Raw genomic sequence first — 15,601 nt, 5'->3', positions numbered from 1 at the left:
AAGGACTGGCAGCTGTAATTGCAGCAAAAGGTGGTTCTTCAAAGTATTGACTCAGGGGACCGAATAATTACGCACACCCCACTTTGCAGTTATTTATTTGTAAAAAATGTTTGGAATGATGTATGATTTTCGATCCACTTCTCACATGTACTCCACTTTGTATTGGTCTTTCACGTGGAATTCCAAAAAAAATTGATGCATGTATGTGGCAGTAATGTGACAAAATGAGGAAAACTTCAAGGGGGCCGAATACTTTTGCAACCCACTGTATAGACTTTTTCCCTCAATTTCTCAAAAACTAAGGTCTTTTTGAAAAAAAATCCTCGTTTCCCCAGTCCTCCTTAACAAATGTGGTGTTTGTAACACGTACAAGAGCTTTGCTATTGACCACTAAAGTATGTTTTAGCCACTTTCCCACACTCTGACATGAATTTTAAAAACTATTTTCTCCAAAACTACAAGGTCTTTCTGAATTTTTTTCCTTCTTGTTTCCCCTGTCCTCCTTAACACACCCTGAAAATGTGATGTTTTTACCACGTAAGTGGGCTTTTCTATTAACCGCAAAAATATGTTTCAGACACTTTCCCACACTCTGACATGAACTTAAAAATTGATTTTCTCCAACACTATAAGGTTTTTTTGATGTTTTTTTTATCTTCTCCTTTCCATATCCTGCAAATTTGGGGATTCTAGTTGTATGGGGGCTTTGCTATTAACCACTTAAGTTGGCAGCCATTAACCGCTTCACAACTGAGGGGTTTTACCCCTTCAGCATCTGAGCAATTTTCTCCTTTCAGCTCTCCTTGCATTCATTCGCCTATAACTTTATCATTACTTATCACAATGAAATGAACTATATCTTGTTTTTTTCGCCACCAATTAGGCTTTCTTTAGGTGGGACATTATGCCAAGAATTATTTTATTCTAAATGTGTTTTAGTGGGAAAATAGGAAAACATTTGGAAAAAAAAAATCATTATTTTTCAGTTTTCGGCCATTATAGTTTTTAAATAATGCATGCTAATTAAAATCCATGTAACTTATTTGCCCATTTGTCCTGGTTATTGCACCATTTAAATTATGTCTCTATCACAATGTTTGGCGCCAATATTTTATTTGCAAATAAAGGTGCATTTTTTTCAGTTTTGCGTCCATCCCTAATTACAAGCCCATAATTTATAAAGTAACAGTGTTATACCCTCTTGATATAAATATTTAAAGATTTTAGTCCCTAAGGTAACTATTTATGTTTTTTTTTATTGTAATTTTTATTTATTTTTTATTACAAAAAAAAAATGGTAACAATTGGGGAGTGTGGGAGTTAATGAGTTAATTTATATTGTAAAATAATGTATTTGTATAGGAAAAATGTTTTTGGGTATAGTTTTACTTTTTGGCCACAAGATGGCCACAGTAACTTTTTGTGAATGCGTCCTGTAAGCATAGGAAGTACGCTTACCGGAAGTTCAGCGGGGCTGGGAAAATTTTTCTTTTTCACAATGATCGCGCTGCTTCTCATAGAAGCTGCCGATCATTGCTGGGGGGTGTAACGATTGTGGAACTTTCTCCGTGATCAGCGCACAACGCGTGCGCTGACACGGCGGAAATCCTCCACAAGCGTGTAATTGCAGGCACCCAGCAAAAGGTGCTACGCACCTGTAGAGGGAAATTCCTGTCGGCAGATGGCGCTGGGGAGTGCAGAGGAACCAATCCTCTGTACCTCCACAAATGCCAGACAGGAATTGTACGAAGCGCAGAACGCAATCGCAAGAGAGGCGATTGCGAATGAGAACGAGCAAAGGGACAGGTTGTATGTGTGTGCGCAAATCCAGTCGCCACCCCGCGGCCGCGCACACACAACAGCAGATATGAAATGGGAACGCGATCGTGAGAGGTGCGATCGCAAGACGTGACACAAGGCAGATCAGAACAGAATGCGAGGGTAGCAAAGGCACAGCAAATAATACAATGAGAAGATGCGGAAAATAACAAACGCTAGCTAACCGCGAACACCGCACTCATTCGCAACAGTGCACGCGGTTATGCGCGGTCTCCACGTGATAAGCACAATAGAGACAAGCACGCCTAACTAACCATCGACAGACAAACATGAAACAGAGGACGCGAACGCTTGCTTAATGGTTACCTCACCGAGCCTCCAGCAAGCGGTCGTAGCAGACAAGACAGACACACGAAAACAGGGACAAGCGAGAGATAGGATCCACAGCACTAGCGAAAGTGGCTAGCACGATCCAGGTACAGAGTAGCAGAACAGAAGGATCCACAGCACTAGCGGAAAGTGGCTAGCGGGATCCCAGGAGCTAGAACAGAAGGATCCACAGCCCTAGCGAAAAGTGGCTAGCGCGATCCAAGGAGACAGAACAGAAGGATCCACAGTGCTAGCGAAAAGTGGCTAGCGCGATCCAAAGAGACAGATCAGAAGAGATAGCTGGTAGCAACCGCTGCACCAGCTATACTCCAAGAACAGAGATCAGAACCATTTCCTGTCGACCACCGTTGGGACAGGACAATGGCAACAGAACAAACAAACAGATAAACAATCCTAACTGCACTAGGGAAAACCTGCCTAGCGCAGATTCAGGAATTACTCTAAGCTGATCTTCAAACAGAGAGTAAGGCTGACACCTCACCAGGAGTGTTACATAGGCCGAAATCCTTATGACCAGCGAAGCATTGTGGGAAAGACATAGTACTTATAGTACACGCCTCCAATGAATGTGGCCAGGCAATTTGCATGACAACGTATGCAAATTCCTCTGCAAGCACAAGCTGCAAAACTGACAGAAGCTCTTCTTTCCAGAGTCCTGCAGCATGCAAACCTACACAATGGTCAAAAAGCTGCCTGCCTACACAGGCAGCTGAGCAAATCATCACAGTACCCCCCCTCCAGGGTCGAATTACAGACGACCCTCAAAAGTGCTATTAGAAACAGACACAAACTGAAGACTCATGAAGGTCGGAACAGCACGACAAGGTCCAATTCCAGAGTCAGTCCACCCGAAACCGACCTCATCGGAAACAGAAGCCACCGAAACATGCCCATCAGCACTACAAGTCTCAGCATAACACCCATCAGGACTGTGGATACCAGAGAAGAAGCCATCGACACCCTCCAGACAATACCCACCACCTTCCAAGGAGCGTCCGAAAATACCAAACTTGCCACAATACCTGTTCGAAGTGTCCCTTACAACACAAAAGCCACCGTTGATCTTATCCAGGGTACCAAGCAAAATTTCTCCCGGAATCTCCCAGAACCTTTTGAAGCTCCACAGAGATCCCAAGAGGGCAGAACAATCACCAGGCTCACATGGAGAATTACCAAGAACCCCCATGGAACCAATGACAATTCCGGATTCAGAATTACGAGGACACCCATCAAGATCAAGACTTTCAGGGACCACTTCTGGGCATGCAAGCAGGCAGGCTAAATCAGAACATGTCTCCACCAAGGAAGCATCTGAGTACGCTGGTAACCGAGGCACACTTGGGCTTTCTGGGTCACAGAGCACACTGGGGTACACCAGCACAGGAGAAACCTCAGGACATGTCGGGGAACTGCCAACCTCAGAGTCCGGCACGACCAGACCAAAACCAGGACCGGGCAGAAAATCATCACGAGTAGAGGTCACAGGTACTGGATTTTCAAAAGAAGACTCGATCTCAGGCTTAGAGATCTCAATGACTGTAATGGTATCTGACAGAAATTCATCAATGACTACACATGGCTGAAGCTCCACCAGAGCTGAAAAGGTAGCCAGCAAGGCAGCAATGCCCACGGAAGAGGGCAACACCTCAGAAGGACTTGGGGGGCAGGAGACATCTCCTACAAGTTCTGCACCTTTTGGGAGGAACTCTGGGACCTCCAGAACATCAAACAAGACCTCAGGAACATCATTTTCCAGGTTTTCTAAGAAGGATTCTGAACTATCCATGTTACAGGGCAAAACTGGAACTTTATTTTGTGGACAGGGCAGATGTCCCAGGAATGGTTCCACCATAACCTGAGACTGGATCTCATCATCATGAGGGAAATGTACAGGTATATTTACTGGAACACACACTGACTCCCTAACTTCATTCTCATTGTACCCAGAATTCTGTGTGGCAGTCAAACTAGCTTGTAACTCCAAAACTGCAGAAAAACAGGTGAGTATAGTGGCAATACCTAGACAAGCCTCTAGGGACACTGCAGGGGATTCTAAGCAAGGCCACATTGACTCATCCAGGGTACAGGGTGCAGAATCAGCACTTCCCTCAGAGCAAGAAAGCGGCTCACAAACGTCAGTGTGAAAGGAAAACATGTTTTCATTCATGGTACAGGACAGGTTCAGAGAAAGCGTCTCTGAATAAGGCAAAGAAGGTTCAGCATCAGATTCGCAAAACCGAAGCGCTGTCTCACTCTTAGATTCGGCTAACAATGTCGAATCCGAGGAATCAGAACGCAAAACCTGCGAATCAAAATTCACTTTAGGTTGTGAAACTGATGCTTCCATAGCGCAAACCTCCGCGATCTGCGGAGCAGACTGCAAGGCATTCAGGACAGAAACACTGGAGCAACTGTCACCAGGCAACGGGCCCTTACAGGTGTGAACAGGGTGAGACAGAGACTCATTAGCAGAAGAAATAGCGACATCAACAGGATAAACTTTATTAGGCATATTAATTTTACTTTTGACGCTGCACAGTCGAGAAATTTTCCCCATAGCAGGGTCACAGACGGAAGATCTCAAAGATCTGTTTCTAAATGAAAAAGGATCCCACACATCCTTGAGGAAACCGGCAGACTCATGCCGATCACAATCTGCAGGAACATCCGAGAAACAGGCATCAGATCGCACAGATTCAAACTGCACGCAGTCAGGAGAGGATCCTCCAGGATTCTCACAGGAATCAGGCACAGTGGCACACTCATTCATTTCAGATCGCACAAAGTCAAGACTCACATGCTTTACCCCAGAAAGGCAGGAACAATCATCCGACAACGATGTCTCTTTATTGGAATCAATTGGTTGGTGTGTGTGCAACTCATCCAAAATCGTCTGCCACACATAAATCACCAGATCCACATTATCCTTGTCACATTCATCGGAATCAATCAGAAGGTACTAGTGTTGGGCGAACAGTGTTCGCCACTGTTCGGGTTCTGCAGAACATCAAGCTGTTCGGGTGATGTTCGCGTTCGGCCGAACACCTGGTGGTGTTCGGCCAAACTGTTCGGGTTCGCCCGAACGGCTCATTGCCTGGCCGAACAGGGCCCCTGTTCGGCACGAACAGGGCCCTGTTCGCCCGAATACTGCCCCCCTATGGGGTCGCAGGCATAAGGGGGGAGCATGCCCCGATCGCGGTACCGTACTACTGCTGATCCGCCCACTGCCCGGCCTCCCTCAACGCGTCACTCTCCGGACTCCTCCTCCTCCTCAGTCACTCCATAGTGCCGCCCACTGCCAGCCACCCACTACCGCACAGGTACAGTTTCACTTCCTAACTTTTGAATGGGGAAGCGGGCAGAGGGGTAGCGCTAGCGGAGGGGGTGGGGGGAATTTCCGACCCCCCCGCGATCGGGGCATGCTCCCCCTTTATGCCTGCGACCCCATAGGGCCCCCAAAAGCGGGATGTTCGGGGAGTTCGGGGTTCGGCCCGAACATGCCGAACATTGCGGCCATGTTCGGCGAACTTTCCCGAACCCGAACATCCAGGTGTTCGCCCAACACTAGAAGGTACATAGAATCAAGACAAGCATTCAAGACATCTTCGCTTTTTGCGATGTAAAAATCGCAAAAGGCTTTCCAATCAAAATCGAATTCTTCCAATAACATCCCATGAGGCAAATGGAGGTTCAAACAAGCCAGTATCTAGATAATCTCCATATGGGTGGAGTTCAGGAACAAGAACAGATTTTTTAACTGCTTTAATACAGTGTGCGATCCTACCTATAGCAGGATCCACATACGCTCTGGATTGAGACAAAAAAACAGGAGACAGATCAACATCATTGTTATACTGAATGGTTTTGCACATTTCAGACTTGACAGAAATAACCTCTTTATTTGTGGTTGCTATGGGCAACGGATCTTTCCGCTGGGAAGCCTTCCTAGATCTTTTACGTTTAGACTTAGAGGCTTTGGATGGCTGCTTTTTAAAACCTGAAGTGGCAACTGACACATTGAACTGATTGTCATACTGAAAGGTTTTGCATGGAAGGGAAAGATCAGCTGACTTATCAGCAGCTACACAATCAATCACAGCAGGTGGTAAGCCAGGCAGTTTAAACCAGTGAGAAAATATCACTGCAAGAAACTGATACAGATTATCATTCCAAGAATTGGTTTTTAGCACATCATATGCCCAGGTGAACAAATCGTTTTTTAAGAGCACATAGGCAAACAGAAGAGCCAACGTGGACGGATCAGAAATCTGAAAGGTGGGATTCAGACAAAACCTCACACATTCAGAAAGAAATTCTGCCTTGGTCTCTGAATTAAGCCTTTTAAAGCTGTTAAAGACACAGGACCCAAACTCGACAAAATCGTACAAATCGGAATTTCCATCTACACTGGGGTTTTGGGTTGAGCTGGTCATACTGTAACGATTGTGGAACTTTCTCCGTGATCAGCGCACAATGCGTGCGCTGACACGGCGGAAATCCTCCACAAGCGTGTAATTGCAGGCACCCAGCAAAAGGTGCAACGCACCTGTAGAGGGAAATTCCTGTCGGCAGATGGCGCTGGGGGGTGCAGAGGAACCAATCCTCTGTACCTCCACAAATGCCAGACAGGAATTGTACGAAGCGCAGAACGCAATTGCAAGAGAGGCGATTGCGAATGAGAACGAGCAAAGGGACAGGTTGTATGTGTGTGCGCCAATCCAGTCGCCACCCCGCGACCGCTCACACACAACAGCAGATATGAAATGGGAACGCGATCGCGAGAGGTGTGATCGCCAGACGTGACACAAGGCAGATCAGAACAGAATGCGAGGGTAGCAAAGGCACAGCAAATAATACAACGAGAAGATGCGGAAAATAACAAACGCTAGCTAACCGCGAACACTGCACTCATTCGCAACAGTGCACATGGATATGCGCGGTCTCCACGTGATAAGCACAATAGAGACAAGCACGCCTAACTAACCATCGACAGACAAACATGAAACAGAGGACGCGAACGCTTGCTTAACGGTTACCTCACCGAGCCTCCAGCAAGCGGTCGTAGCAGACAAGACAGACACACGAAAACAGGGACAAGCGAGAGATAGGATCCACAGCACTAGCGAAAGTGGCTAGTGCGATCCAGGTACAGAGTAGCAGAACAGAAGGACCCACAGCACTAGCGGAAAGTGGCTAGCACGATCCAAGGAGACAGAACAAAAGGATCCACAGTGCTAGCGAAAATTGGCTAGCGCGATCCAAAGAGACAGATCAGAAGAGATAGCTGGTAGCAACCGCTGCACCAGCTATACTCCAAGAACAGAGATCAGAACAATTTCCTGTCGACCACTGTTGGGACAGAACAATGGCAACAGAACAAACAAACAGATAAACAATCCTAACTGCACTAGGGAAAACCTGCCTAGCGCAGATTCAGGAATTACTCTAAGCTGATCTTCAAACAGAGAGTAAGGCTGACACCCCACCAGGAGTGTTACATAGGACGAAATCCTTATTACCAGCGAAGCATTGTGGGAAAGACATAGTACTTATAGTACACGCCTCCAATGAATGTGGCCAGGCAATTTGCATGGCAACGAATGCAAATTCCTCTGCAAGCACAAGCTGCAAAACTGACAGAATCTCTTCTTTCCAGAGTCCTGCAGCATGCAAACCTACACAATGGTCAAAAAGCTGCCTGCCTACACAGGCAGCTGAGCAAATCATCACAGGGGGCTAAGATCAACAAACGGGAATGGTGTTTCTGTTCACTGATCTCTGGGCGAGCAGGCGGTGGCATGCATGATCGCAGGAGCGCACGCACATGCGAGCGGGAGTGCGGACAGCGGCGGTATCGGCGGGGGTGTGTATATTTACGCTCCGGGCGGGGAACTGCAGTTCAAAGGAGCGTAGATATACTGTACCCAGGTGGGGAAGTGGTTAAAATTTCTTTAAAAATAACCATTAAAAAAGCGTTTGCTCAAAATACATATTTTTTGTCGACTGTTTCACACTTGTGGCTCGATTCACTAACGCGTGATAATGCAGTTATCACGCACAAAGGCTTTGCATGCGCAAATGAGCATGCAAAGCATTATGGGTGCGAACATTTTCCACCATTCGCGTGTTAAGTTTTATCGCGCGAACGGCGTTACGCTTCACGCGCTAAGTGCGGAATGCCACTGAAAGCTATGGCTCTTCACGCAATCAATAGATAGAGTTTGGCAATGAAATCAGCAATGGTGCTTACATTAACATGTGAGTTAATGTAATACAGCGCGCGCAAAGTTTAACATGCGTCGTGTAATGTACTGTATACAGTAATAATTCATTATCTACATTCCGTTCACGTGATCTGCAGTGACTTCACGTGATAATGATACTTAGCACGTGATAACGATACTTTGCGCGCAAAGTCATACCTTTACGCGCACAAACAATTACGCGCATGATATCACGTGCAAAGCGGCTTATCACTGTCATGCTAAGGGTTAGCACACTTTAGTGAATCAAGCCCTTGATCCTCCTCCACCATGCCACTGTCTGGGGTTTGGTACGCTTTTACACCTTTTTTTGAAGACATTGTGGCTGCAGAGATGCCCTGAAAGTTTTAGAAGTGTGCTTACCATTAAAGTCTATGGAACTTGCTGCAAAAAGTGGTTGGCAAATTGCCACCTCTCCCCGCCCCTCTCAGTCTTCCTTCACTAAGAGGGGCGAGGAATGGCAGAGATACGAGCTGATTGACGCGCATAAAGGCAGAGCTACAGCCGAAAGTTCTGTTTCCCCACGACCAAATCCAAGAAAGTCTTGGATTTTGCACAGGGGATTTGGGGGGGTAAATTCCACCAGGGGGCAGCGCAGCAGTTTTTTTTTTCTTTTTTAAATCATGTAATCAGGGCTCGCTACATGATAGCCGCTGCTCAGCGGCATCCCCCCGCACGCTTCGATCAGGAAATCCCGTTCAAAGAACGGGATTTCCTGGAGGTCTTCCCCCGTCGCCATGGCGACGGGGCGGGATGACGTCACCGACGTCAGCTACGTCGGGACGTCATTGGGAGTCCCAATCCACCCCTCGGCGCTGCCTGGCACTGATTGGCCAGGCAGCGCACGGGGTCTGGGGGGGGCGTGCGCCGCAACGGATAGCGGCGATCGGGCGCGGGGCGGCGGCGATCGGTGTGCTGGCGCAGCTAGCAAAGTGCTAGCTGCGTCCAGCAAAAAAAAATTATGTAAATCGGCCCAGCAGGGCCTGAGCGGCACCCTCCGGCGGCTTACCCCGTGTCACACACGGGGTTACCGCTAAGTAGGTTAATGACAAGCTGACTATAAAAACGTCCTGCTAGAGCCTCTTAATGGCTCCAGGATGTTTTTATAAGTCAAACAGTGCTGCTGCCTCTGTGCGCGTGTGTGTGCACATGCGTGCACTCTTGTGCGCACTCCCGTGCGTGCACGTGCATTCCTGTGCGCGTGCACGTGAAAACAGTGGAAAAAAAACACCATAGAAAAAATACACCTTTAGTTCCAAATAATATATTGTCACCAAACTTTGTACTAGGGACATAATTTAAATCTTGTGATAATCAGAACATAAAGGCAGATAAAACGTGTGGGTTTTATGTACAGTAGCATTGTTTATATGAAAACTGTAGGGGATGAAATTGGGGAAATTGTGTTTTTTTTCATTTTTTCCTTGTTTTTCCCTTGCATAGAAAATGCATAGAAAATAAAGTAATTACTGAAAACAAATATCAACCCCAAAATGCCCAATTTGTGCTGAAAAAAACAAGCTATAGATCATTTCATTGTGATTAGTAGTGATTAAGCAATTAGGAAATGAAAGTGATTTTTCTAAAGTAAAAAAAAAAAATGAAATGAAAATCCTTCTTAGCATTTTCCATTTTAAGTGTGGCTATTTTGAAGCCAATCCTAATTTCCTCCCTTACTCTCCTCTGCCTGATTTGCCTGCCCTTCACTATAGTATCAGCATGAAAAATACTGGCCAATCAGAGAGGAACAGAGCTGTGGGAGGGGAAAACAGGAGGGAAAGGGCTTCAGCAAATCAGGCTGCATTAGTTAAGTCTGAGGGGGGAGTAGGGAAGCAAAAAAGGACAACTCAGCATGCCCTGCAACTTCCTTTTTTTGTACCAAATGTGTGTACCAAATAAGAGGTAAACTGGGGAATAATCATTTATCAACAAGAAAAGTAATACTGATTTTAACTTTTGGATAGCCTGGTTAGCATCCTTATTACTTGTGTACCAGATAAAATAAAGAATTGATTTTTTATTTTATGCCTGACAGTTACACTTTAAGCAATTGTTGCCCTTTTTATTTATTTATTGACAGCCTGTTTTATTTACTTTTGTGTAAAATTATGTGTTGAAGAAATAGTTTCAGTAAAAATTTGCCTTTTTTCCCTTTCCCCTTTCCATAGAACAATACTAGCCTCCTCCTCCCTCTCCTTTAGTCCCCTTGCCATAGGACAATACATGCAGGCTCCTGTCTTTCCTTCCTTCCCCTCTTTATTGGACAGTACAGTCGGCTCCTGAATCCCCCCCCCGCCCCGTCCACCCCTCTCCAAAGACCAGTACATGCAGTTACCTGACTGCTTATTGCGCCCTCCCCCTCCCCCGCCCTCTCCTGTTAGAAAAAGAGTAACCATTTGAGAATGAAGAATTGCTTACCAGTTAGATCTCTAGCTGTATGCAATAAACTCTTCAGATGTGCAATTTCCTGCTCAGGAATTGTTGTCCTCACACTGTATAAGACAAAGACATAAAAAAAAAAACTATATATATATATATATATATCTAGTGTTCAAATTAAATGAAAATACAATAGTGTGGAGAAAATCCAGGCAAAGCTTCAAGTCAAAATTATGGTGACACAGCGTAGGAGCAGAGATCAGGGTCGGATTTACCATAAGGCACTGTAGGCACATGCCTACAGGCACCTGATGATGGAAAGGTGGCTTACTCCCCTCCCCAAGTGCCTCCCTCCCTCCTACCCTATGCAGAGTGTAAATGAGAAGTCACTCACCCAGGTCTCAGCATTCCACTGACCAGGTCTCCCATCAGTCAGGGGCACCTCTAGCTACTTAATATTGAGGGTACCTCTGGCTACCTAATACTAAGGGGCACCTGTAGCTACCTATAATGGGCAAGATAAGTAAGGGAGAAGTGACAGCGGGGCCAGTCAGCACACTTGCTGTTCAGTTTGGCACGGGTTTGTAAGTTCATGGAGGGTGAAGTGTAGGGTGCCAGGGAATCTGTGCCTATAGGCTCTTGTGATGTAAATCCGGGCCTGGCAGAGATTGCAGGAAATGTGTGCTTGGCAGGGTGTCCCCTGAATATGATGATAAAATACCACTTCTTCTTCTGCTAGGTCCAGTGATGTAATTTCCTGTGCAAAGCCATACTATTCAATCAAAGTGTTCAAGTGTGGTCCTGACACCTGTAATATTGAGCTAGGCTTCCATGCAGGCTCTACATCAAGGTGTGCCAATTGTGTCCCCCCCTGCCCATCCCTAGCCCTTAGACCCACAGCCAGAGGTGTAACAATAGCCCCATGACCCCCTCGATGGCCCAGAGTAGTGTTGGGCGAACAGTGTTCGCCACTGTTCGGGTTCTGCAGAACATCACCCTGTTCGGGTGATGTTCGAGTTCGGCCGAACACCTGACGGTGCTCGGCCAAACCGTTCCCCGAACGTTCGGCTAGCGCTGTGATTGGCCGAACGGGTCACGTGGTTCGGACCCGAACGCGCTCTGATTGGCCGAACTGTCACGTGGTTCGGGTAAATAAATACCCGAACCACGTCATATCTCCGCCATTTGTCTGTGGGTTTAGCTTTGGGTAGGCAGGCAGGGTAGTTCGCGCTCCAGCCACGCTAGCCAGGGTCCCCCCCAGTCATTGTGTGTCACTGCTGGGAACAGTAGTACACCGCTCGTTCAGCCACACTATATAGCATTCTGTGTACTGTTCTGTGTCTGCTGGGAACAGTGGTACACCGCTCGTTCAGCCACACTATATAGCATTCTGTGTACTGTTCTGTGTCTGCTGGGAACAGTAGTACACCGCTCGTTCAGCCACACTATATAGCATTCTGTGTACTGTTCTGTGTCTGCTGGGAACAGTAGTACACCGCTCGTTCAGCCACACTATATAGCATTCTGTGTACTGTTCTGTGTCTGCTGGGAACAGTAGTACACCGCTCGTTCAGCCACACTATATAGCATTCTGTGTACTGTTCTGTGTCTGCTGGGAACAGTGGTACACCGCTCGTTCAGCCACACTATATAGCATTCTGTGTACTGTTCTGTGTCTGCTGGGAACAGTAGTACACCGCTCGTTCAGCCACACTATATAGCATTCTGTGTACTGTTCTGTGTCTGCTGGGAACAGTAGTACACCGCTCGTTCAGCCACACTATATAGCATTCTGTGTACTGTTCTGTGTCTGCTGGGAACAGTAGTACACCGCTCGTTCAGCCACACTATATAGCATTCTGTGTACTGTTCTGTGTCTGCTGGGAACAGTAGTACACCGCTCGTTCAGCCACACTATATAGCATTCTGTGTACTGTTCTGTGTCTGCTGGGAACAGTAGTACACCGCTCGTTCAGCCACACTATATAGCATTCTGTGTACTGTTCTGTGTCTGCTGGGAACAGTAGTACACCGCTCGTTCAGCCACACTATATAGCATTCTGTGTACTGTTCTGTGTCTGCTGGGAATAGTGGTACACCGCTCGTTCAGCCACACTATATAGCATTCTGTGTACTGTTCTGTGTCTGCTGGGAATAGTGGTACACCGCTCGTTCGCCACTGTATAGCATTGTGCTCTGTGTCGCTGCTGGGAATAGTGGTACACCGCTCACCCGTCACTGTATAGCATTGTGCTCTGTGTCGCTGCTGGGAATAGTGGTACACCGCTCACCCGTCACTGTATAGCATTGTGCTCTGTGTCGCTGCTGGGAATAGTGGTACACCGCTCACCCGTCACTGTATAGCATTGTGCTCTGTGTCGCTGCTGGGAATAGTGGTACTGTATAGCATTTCTGTACTGCCACTGTACTGCTGCCAGTCAGCGTGTACTGTAAGGATAAGTGAAATGAGGAAGAAATCCGGTGAAAGAGGGAGGGGCAAGGGAAGAGGTGTTTCCCCTGACGGTTCACGTACAGGCCACAGGGGAGCACCCAAGAAAACCCACTCAATACCGCCCATGTTGTCCAGGACAACAACCCTCACAAATCCAAAAGAACAGGACCAGATAATTACTTGGATGACCTCTCAAGCGTCCAGCAGTGGGTTAAGCAGCACCAGCACATCACGCACGAGGTCCGAGTCCTCAGCCAGTTACAAGGAGCCAGTGGGCACAAAGCTGACACAACCGGCAGCGACACCACGCACACAACTGCCAGATAACCAGTCCGATGAATTACCTCAGGACACAATGGGGTATTCGCAGGAGCTATTCCCAGCCCAACAAACTTCCACCTTTCAAAGGTCAATGGAGGAACAGCCAGAAATGTTGTGCCCGGATTCACAACCGTTAACTGTGGGAAATGCACCGCGCACTGAAATACAAGGCGAGTCCGAAGAGGACTCGGAAACCCAAATCCCAGAGCAATTTGGGCAGGAGGGGTTGCAATTGCAGGAGGTCGGCCGACAAGATCTGGAAGACGACGTTGGAGTGTGCTGCGCAGAGGTTGTTGTGGGGAGCTCTACTCCACGGCGGTGGCCCACAATGACATATGACGAGTTTGAGGAGATGGAAGAGGAGGGTATGGACAATGTGGACATAGACCCAGATTTTGTTTGTGAACGAGAACATCGCCGTCGTAGCAGCAGCACAGATGAGTCTGTTGAAGAACACACTGCTGCACGAGTTCGCCTTGTGCCACAAGGTAGGCGGCGCGCAATTTCAGGCACCACAAGCGTGGAAGTTCAAGTGAGAGGCAAAAGAGGAGCAAACAGAAATCGCCAGCAAGGAGGCAGGTGCTCCAAAGTCTGGGCTTTCTTTGAAGACTGCACTGAGGATGTTACCATGGCGATTTGCAAGGTGTGCAAGACCCGCCTGAGCAGGGGGAAAAATATTAACAACCTCTCCACCACCAGCATGAGCCGTCACATGCTATCCAAACATCCCACTCTTTGGGCAAACGCGTCAGGACAGGGTACCAGAAACAACACTGCCTCCCTTGGGTTCACCAGACCCGCCTCAGCAGCAGCAGTAGCCCAGCCATTGCGTGGTTCACAACATTCACAAACATCAGACGACGCTGACACTGTCACTTTCCGGAGTAGTGCTCTTGAGGTCTCCCAGTGTTCATCAAACACAACAACCAACAGCCCTTCCGTGTGCAGCGCTACGGTTCAGTTGTCTGTGTCGGAGATGTTTGAGCGCAAGAGGAAATTGCCAGCAAATGACCCCCGGGCCGTGGCAGTAACAGCCAGCATAGCCAAGCTTCTGGCCTGCGAAATGCTGCCATATCGATTGGTGGAGACAAACAGCTTCAAGGGCATGATGTCAGTGGCCATCCCACGTTACGTGGTTCCCAGCCGCTACCACTTTGCACGCTCTGCAGTGCCTGAGTTGCATGAGCACGTGGTCAGCAAAATAACCCGAAGCTTGAAGAATGCCGTGGCCTGCAAGGTTCACCTCACCACTGACACCTGGACGAGTGCGTTCGGCCAGGGTCGATACATCTCCCTTACCGCGCACTGGGTGAACCTTGTGGAGCCTGGCAGCGATTCCTCACCTGCTACGGCACGGGTGTTGCCCACGCCACAAACAGCTGCACCGCCGTCCCTCCCACTGGATAACAGCAGCACCTACCTCTCTGACTCCTTCTCCTCCAACGCATCTCAAAGCTGTACCTCATCCGGAAACGCTAACCCAGCAGCAGTAGGATCGTGGAAGCAGTGCAGCACAGCTGTTGGCATGCGTCAGCAAGCGTTGCTGAAGCTAATCTGCCTTGGGGATAAGCAGCACACAGGGGAGGAAATTTGGAGGGGAATAAAGGAACAGACGGATTTGTGGCTGGCACCGCTGGACCTGAAACCGGGCATGGTTGTGTGTGATAATGGGAGTAATCTCATTCGCGCTTTAAGGTTGGCTAAGCTGACACACATCCCTTGCCTGGCGCACGTGATGAACCTAGTAGTTCAGCGGTTCCTGAGGACATACCCAGGCGTGCCCGATCTGCTGTTGAAGGTGCGTCGAGTGTCCAAACATTGTAGAAATTCCAGTACTGCTTCGGGGGCACTCGCCAAGATGCAGGAGCGCTTCAATCTCCCCCACCATCGCTTGCTGTGTGATGTCCCTACGCGCTGGAATTCTACGCTGCACATGCTAGCCCGCTTTTGCGAGCAGAAGAGTGCAGTGGTCCAGTACATGACGGCGCAGTACCGAGACGCATCCGGCCAGCTGCCA

This window comes from Hyperolius riggenbachi, chromosome 7 (assembly GCF_040937935.1).
Source record: "Hyperolius riggenbachi isolate aHypRig1 chromosome 7, aHypRig1.pri, whole genome shotgun sequence".
NCBI classification, from domain to species: domain Eukaryota; kingdom Metazoa; phylum Chordata; class Amphibia; order Anura; family Hyperoliidae; genus Hyperolius; species Hyperolius riggenbachi.
Note: the sequence above shows the minus strand (reverse complement) of the source record.